The sequence below is a fragment of the Lissotriton vulgaris genome, chromosome 3_1 (genome assembly GCF_964263255.1).
Source record: "Lissotriton vulgaris chromosome 3_1, aLisVul1.2, whole genome shotgun sequence".
Taxonomy (NCBI): Eukaryota; Metazoa; Chordata; class Amphibia; order Caudata; family Salamandridae; genus Lissotriton; species Lissotriton vulgaris.
In genome coordinates, this window is record NC_141689.1 from 1,616,291,325 (window position 1) to 1,616,299,558 (window position 8,234).

Sequence of the window (8,234 nt, forward strand, 5' to 3'; positions counted from 1 at the left end):
TTGTGTAATACTACAAATTGCGAAATGATTGTTTGATTGTTTGGAAAATACTAGTATTACTCTTTGAATTGTTGGTTCTTTTTGGAGATTCTCTGTCTGCAAACGGAGAGGAATAGAAAGATTCTCTCTTCCTTTGCAGGTAGTGAAGGGTAGGTAACGCAGACTTTTGTCCCCGTTGTAACCCGTCGTGCCTATCTTTCTCCCCCACTGATTGATTGTTTGCCCGAACAATTGTTTGTTCGAGGATTGTTCTCTCGAGAATTCTCTGTCTACAAACGGGGAAGAATAAAAGTATTCTATCCTCCTTTGCAGATAGTGAAGGGTAGGTAACACAGACTTTTGTCCCCGTTGTAACCCGTCGTGCTGATCACTTTCTCGCCATTGATTGTTTGATTGACCGGACATTGATTGTTCGACATTGGTTCTTTGGAGGTATTCTCTGCTTACAAATAACGTGGAACGTGTCTAGTCTTTGTAAACAGTGAAAAGATAGGTAGTGCAGACTTTCGTCCCCGTTGTAACCTGTCATGCCCGTCTTCTCCCCACTGATTGGTAGTTGGTTCAGCCCGGACCGTTTATTAGAGGTAGATCATCCGGCTCCACCGTAGGGCACCCCTAATAAAAAGGACATATATATAAAAAATTGCAGATTAGCCGCTGTATCTTTCTAGCAAACTATGGCATAAAAACCGCTAAGAAAAACAAAAGGAATCGAGCAAAATCAGTAGGCCACTGATGGGATCCTTTTGACCCCGCTAAAATAGAAACACTAGGAACAGCCCTTCACGAGAAATATGAAACTAGTGGGACGAGCCGAGCTCGACACCATGATGGCAGCAAGGTAGCTGGACTCCGCCGCCCATCCCGCCCAATAACGACAAACCCTATACAAAAGTCTACTGATACCTACCATCAGTGTTGCCAGATTGGGCTAGATCACGCACAATTGGGCTATATTTTTCCTGGTTACGCAGTAACATTTTGGTTTGTGCTAGTTGCCAGATTATAAATATATACAGCACTCCAACAAAGTAGTATGTTAAAACGCTTTATTAGACAAATATTTACATGGCAGCCTGCTGCAACATCAATCCCAATGCATTCACCGTCTGCTTGATGCTGTCCCTGTCCCTCCTTCCTTAGAGTAGCAACATTGGGCTACTTTGGGCTACTTTTTAGTTGGCTTTGGGCTATAGAAAGCCTACAAAATCCATCAGCCGGCGAGATGGCATCAGTGGCGGCCTGAGGTGGAGGACCGTTGTACGAATAGGCCGGAGGCAACACAACGCGCCGAGGCCCGTCCTCGGATAACCCAGAGGTGGTGGCCAGCAAGGTGTGCGCGGGGGATGCCTTGATGATGCCCCCCCCCCCCCAGGTAGAGGTTCCTCTCCCGCACTAAGATTGCCATTAGCGCTCCACTCGGCGGGCCCCCACGGTTGGCTGGCCGGGGGACCCGCTCCGGTGGCCGTGGTGAAGGGCGGCTGCCGTGGGACTCTCAAGATGGCGGCCGGCTCCCCGGATTTGGGCCTGGTCCACTAGGATGGCTCTGGGCTGCCATGGAACTCGGATGCTTGCCTGCTCGGGCATGAGCCCCACTCTTGAAAACGTTCTCTCCGATTTAAAAGATTCTACGAGAGTCGTTGGCCCCCGACTCCCGCGGGCTTCTGGTGGGGGCGACCGCCACTATTGCTCGATCATTCCCCATTGACTTGCCTCCGCCCCGGGTGACCGCCGCCTTATCCCCATCTGGTGCTGTGAGAGAGACTGATTCAGTGCATCGGGGGAGGGATACGCCTACTGTCCCGCTCTCCGGAATGGCCGCAACGTTGCCACGAGATGATGGTGCTCTCATGATGACGCCAGCTTTTGTCTGAATTACCAGGAGACACTGTAGACTGCCAACTCGATCAGTTCCGGTGGAACCTCAGCGTGACCCGGTAGGGAAGATTTTGCTTTCCTCACCTTTGAAACAATGAAGAAGGGTGGGGTAACACATGTCACCCCTAAACCAGTCGCACAGCTTAACCATCTCGCCATCTGGCCATATTCCTTGTTTTTCCATTTTCTGATATTTAATTCTTTCAACCATTTTATTCCACGTTTTTCCGCATTTTCTGTAATTTTCTGTCATTAAACTTCACATCCGGGTTGTGATCTGCCATTTCCCAAGTTTCTAATGTTTGAACCGTGCCCTCCGGACCTCAATTTCAAACACGAACAAAGCAGTGGTTCGTCCAAAGCAGTATTTATTTTAAAAGTCCAATGCATTTCGGGCACCTCACTGCCCTTCGTCAGGGAACACTACAAACAACAATAATAGCAAAAGATTATCATCATATATTCTCATGAATCAATAATTACATCTTCATCTAACACATCATCAAGTTTTGAATAAATAAACGCTTACTCGTGAAAACTAATTATGCAACTTTTCGTGTGTAACCTGTCGCCTCAATACACACAAAACACTACCTTTATACACGATGCCTTAACAACAGCGTTTTTATCATTCGTGCCCAATGGTTCTCTACATAGAGACTGCTGACTCTTATTCTCCTTCCCCTTAGAACGGCATTTTCTCATCACCCCGTTTCCAATGTTGACCAAAGCATCCATACTCTAATGTTCGAGTCTTCTACCCATGAATCACATGCTATCTCCCTACTACATTTTCGCTCCGTACACATACCTGCTGTGAACGCTAAAACCCATTCTGTCATGTTTTCATTTCGGTAAGAATCACCCTCCTGTTGTATCCCCTTCGTTTAAATCTCATTCTCTATACTACCTTCCCCCTGATTGGCCCGTACCTCACGCTGTCTCTCACTTTTGTGTCCACGTGGTGGTGCACGCCATTTGTTCATGAGACTACGTTACCCAAACATTAGAGTATGGATGCTTTGGTCAACATTGGAAACGGGGTGATGAGAAAATGCCGTTCTAAGGGGAAGGAGAATAAGAGTCAGCAGTCTCTATGTAGAGAACCATTGGGCACGAATGATAAAAACGCTGTTGTTAAGGCATCGTGTATAAAGGTAGTGTTTTGTGTATATTGAGGCGACAGGTTACACACGAAAAGTTGCATAATTAGTTTTCACGAGTAAGCGTTTATTTATTCAAAACTTGATGATGTGTTAGATGAAGATGTAATTATTGATTCATGAGAATATATGATGATAATCTTTTGCTATTATTGTTGTTTGTAGTGTTCCCTGACGAAGGGCAGTGAGGTGCCCGAAATGCATTGGACTTTTAAAATAAATACTGCTTTGGACGAACCACTGCTTTGTTCGTGTTTGAAATTGAGGTCCGGAGGGCACGGTTCAAACATTAGAAACTTGGGAAATGGCAGATCACAACCCGGATGTGAAGTTTAATGACAGAAAATTACAGAAAATGCGGAAAAACGTGGAATAAAATGGTTGAAAGAATTAAATATCAGAAAATGGAAAAACAAGGAATATGGCCAGATGGCGAGATGGTTAAGCTGTGCGACTGGTTTAGGGGTGACATGTGTTACCCCACCCTTCTTCATTGTTTCTAAAGGTGTCACTGGGGGAGGCACGACAACCAGTAAGCACGCTACAAATGATGAACTTTGGACAAACAGAAAATGATTAAATATTGACTTAAAAAAATGAGTAATTGGTGTGCATCCCACCCCCAGTTTGAATATTCCTCACCTTTGAGCCACGGTTCATGCTGCCTGTCCTTTCTGTTGGCGTTAACAAAATTTTTGAACTGCCGAAAGGGGTTCTGGTCCGGCCGCTAGTTATCGGAGGCATTTGGACTATACTCTGGACCCGCCCGGCCTCGCCCCAAAATGGCGCCACTATAGGCGGGACTTGCAACTCCTTATGGCATTCCAGTTACTTAGCCTTGATGTTATAGGATATGTATGCGGTCTTTGTGCACATGGCGGGCGGGGAAGGGTACTGACTGGACATGCGGACAACCCTATTGATGTTGGCCTTTCATTATTGATTATAGTATTATCGTAGCTTCAAAGTGGTGTTACTCATGATACTCGCCAGCGGTGTGTATCTGGACGACTCTATTGCAGCTGATCCTGTTATACCTTCAATTATAAAATTAACCTTCATGGATCATACAACTGTTATGTTATGTTATGTTATGTTATTTATTATTTCTTAAGCGCGCATACGCCCGGAGGCTTCTTGGCGCTGGAGAGAATCAAACATAACAGTACATAAAAGACACAAATCACTATTTACAGTAAGCCTGTGAAAAAAGAATAGTTTTGAATGCTTTCCTAAAGGTAAGGAGGTCCCTACTGTGTCGCAGGGTCAGGGGGAGTGAATTCCACAATGAAGCAGCCAAAAATTGAAAACTGCTACCTCCCTGACGTTTCCTTTTGAAACGCGGGACCTCAAGTAGGTCTTTGTGGGTAGATCTCAGGCTGCGCAGAGGTTGATATTTTCGCAGCAGTTGTCTAAGAAACATGGGACCCTTGCCCTCCAAAGCCTTGAACACAATACAGCCCACCTTAAATGTTGCTCTCTGTTCCACAGGCAGCCAGTGCAGGGTCTCCAGTCCATGTCTAATCGATTCCCACTTCGGGACTTTACAAATAAGTCTCGCAGCTTGATTTTGCAGGTATTGCAATCTTTTCAGTTGGCCAATAGGAGCCCCCAGGTAGAGGCCGTTAGAGAAATCGATATGAGACAGGACTAGAGCACTGACTGTCTGAATTAAGGCCAGACCTGTGAGGAGATGTGCTATTTTCTTGATCTTCCTCAGTTGGAAGAACCCCGAGGAGACCACTGTACCGATTTGACTTTCCAAGGAAAGGTCCTCACTGAGAGTCACTCCCAGACTTTTTATTGTACGGGATTTCTTTGGAGGCGAGCCCATGTCCGATGGCCAAAAACAAGGGCTCCAACTGATTTCACTCTTCCCAGGTAGAATGAGCTCAGTTTTTCCCGGATTTAACTTAAGGTGGTTTAGAGACATCCACCTTTGGATAAAGGACATAGTTGCACGAAACTCCTCGGCCGCATTCTGTGCGTTTAGTACAAAAACCAACTGCAGGTCGTCTGCATAATTATATACATCAACCTTAAACTGTCGGAGGGAAAACAGAAGAGGCCGCATATACAAATTAAATAATAAAGGGGACAAGGAAGATCCTTGAGGAACCCCACAGAAAGAAATGTTTTTAGGGGCTGTAAAAGAACCCAGTCGAACCGACTGGGTACGTTCTGAAATAAAGGACCTAAGCCAAGCCAAGGCCGAGTCTCGAAGTCCGGCCTGTTCGACACGATTGACCAAGATGGTGTAGTCAACCGTGTCGAACGCGGCAGACAGGTCCAATAACACCAAGGCCTGGTGCAGGTCCCTGTCAGCATTAGACCTCAAGGTGTTCTGGACGGCCAATATCACTGCCTCAGTAGAATGACCAGGCCGGAAACCTGCCTGGTTAGGTTGTAAATAGCCAGAGGCTTCCACAAAACTTGATAGGCAATTGGTCACATGGGCCTCCAATATTTTGGAAAGATAAGGCAGTAGCGATATTGGCCTGTAGTTTGAGAGGTCAGAGGAGTCGATACCAGGTTTCTTTTTTAGAGGGATCAACAAGGCCTGTTTAAAACTGTTCGGGACAGTCCCTGACATGAGGGAATTATTAAGCAAAGGAAGCAGGCTATTAGGGAGTGCCCGACCAATTTCTCTCATTATTTGAGGAGGGCAGACATCCTGAGGAGATCCAGATTTAACTCTAGTGAGCAAATCTTGGAGGATTTGGTCAGTGATTAAAGGAAAAGAATGCAAGGTAAGAGGATTTAAAAAGGTATCATCTATCGGAACGCAAGCTGGAAGCTTGGATAGAGTATCCTTAATCAGCACTATTTTATCATAAAAATAGTCATTCAAGGAGTTGCAGAGCAGTTGTGAAGGGACAACTGGGGGAGACGTTCTTTCATCATTGCACAACTCAGTCACAATCCTGAAAATTTCTTTCGACTTATTAGTCGCGTTAAGTATTTTAGAAGAGAAATAATCAGTTTTGTGAGTGTGCAGCGTCTTTTGGTAGGCTTTACGGATTAGACAATATGCAATCCTTGCTTGAGGACAATAATTAGTACGCCATGTCCCCTCATGCTGCCTCACTTCAAGTTTTAGTTTCCTCAACTCCGGCGTGTACCACTTATGTGCGTCCGCGCTGCGTGAGTTATCAAAACGAGTGAGGGGGACACAGACGTTAATGGCCGCATTTAGCCAATCCTGAAGCCTACAGTCGGCAATCTCCACGTCTGAGCACTGCTCCGGCAGAGTAGACTTTAACAAGTTTAAAAAAGCTGAAATGTCCAAAGAGGACCATTTCCGAGTCAAACTGGTAGCCTTCAGCTTAAATTGAGGAGCTTTCACAACGCAAAATGAAAAACTAATAATAAAATGATCAGACCAACTACATGGTTTGATAACAATGGAATCAATCGATAGATTCAATGACCAAATTTGATCGAGACTATGGCCCTTTTGATGGGTTTGAGTGTCTATATATTGTATTAAATTCAGATCATTCAAAAGGTACTTCGTTTCAGCTGCTTGGGGGTCTAATAGTGTGTTATCAAACCAGAGATTTAAGTCCCCGATCAGGAGTAATTTAGAATTATTAGTGGCAAGCGTGGCCAATTGCTCCGCAAAAATGACAGGGAACATAGCCATAGATTGGGGCGGGCGGTATAATAAAACCACCACAAGTGACCCGTTGACAGTGTCCAATTTAGCAACAATATTCTCTACATTAGGTATATCCAAGGAGGAGAGTTGTCTAAGTTGGTGTTTCTTATTAGAGATAATGGCCACCCCGCCCCCGATTTTACCTGCCGGTCGTAGCACAGAAATGATGTAATAATCAGCGGGCAAGGCAGCCAAGATATCTGGTAAAGAATCCGGTGTAAGCCATGTCTCGGTCAACAGGAGCAAGTCCGGTTTGATATCAGATAGTAGCAGAAAGATGTCCGTCTGATGTTTGGGCAAAGAACGAGTGTTTAAGTAGACACATTTAAAATTACAAATAGTGCCTGGCGAGCTTTCCGACACCGCATAGTTAGAGGCAGGGTCCATAGCTATGTTAATGGGGTTAGTAATGCCTAAGCGAAAAGTCCGTTTCGCCGTGTTGACGGGTACGGGGGGGCACATCATGGTGGTAGGTCGCAACGCTAATAAGTCAGCGGATGTGTACACTACAGGACCATCAGATTCCTTCGCCCCTAGCCCCGGACGCTCGCGGACGAGCGCAGACGAGCTTGACTCTAGCGCGACTCCGGCGCGCCTCCGTCGCGCCCGCTGCGCTCCCTCCAGCACATTACGTTTTATGTGAGGGAGCCTCGAGCGACTGTTAGTCACATTTAGTTTCTCACAATTAAATGACTCGCCCGTCACGTATTTTTATACTACAGTGTAATCTCTCCTTACCTGATGCGCTTCCAGTTTGCACCGTGGCCGGCCTATAAGGGTGTAGGCCCGTATTTGTAGGCTGACATTTTTTTCACAATAAAGGTTTAAAAAAAAAAAAAAATATATATATATATATATATATATATATATATATGGAATAAGCATCATAACAGTCGCCTAGATTGGTAAGGTTTTGAATAATGGCTGTTATTTTCAAATAGTAAAGGACAGATAATGCAGACCCCTTGTCTGAATTTAGGATTGATTGAGATTCTTTCCCATCGTGCCTGTCTTTTCCAAAGCTGTTAGAAAATGGTTGCCTTTAGCTTGAATTATTTGCCGAATATAAGGTATGGTATTTTGTCCCATAATGTACGACTAATTAAGAAACAAAATACACAAAGGAGAAACTCGAATTTAGGGACAAGTAAAATGAAGCACTTTGATTATAAAAAGGTAAAAAGATATAGTACACCGAGAATAATGTGAAAAGAATAGTCAAGATCTGTTGTATTCTACATTCCTACAGCATAAGCAATCGGTAAAGATCCTGATATTTAAATATACCAATGAATAGGACAGTAGATCAAACCTCTTTCTTAGCAGCCACCTCGTGGGTCAAAAGCGCCCCCCTTTTTTTCCAAACCGGGAATCTCTAATTACCCTACAGTTGTAAATTTCCCGGAAGTATGTAATAAACGGCCTATCATTGGTTATCTTTACCGCACTACCAGTTCCTCTGGGATTCAATGCCGAAATACCGGGAACTGCATCCCAGAGAGATAGGTCAGGTACGCAGTAAGTAGAACATT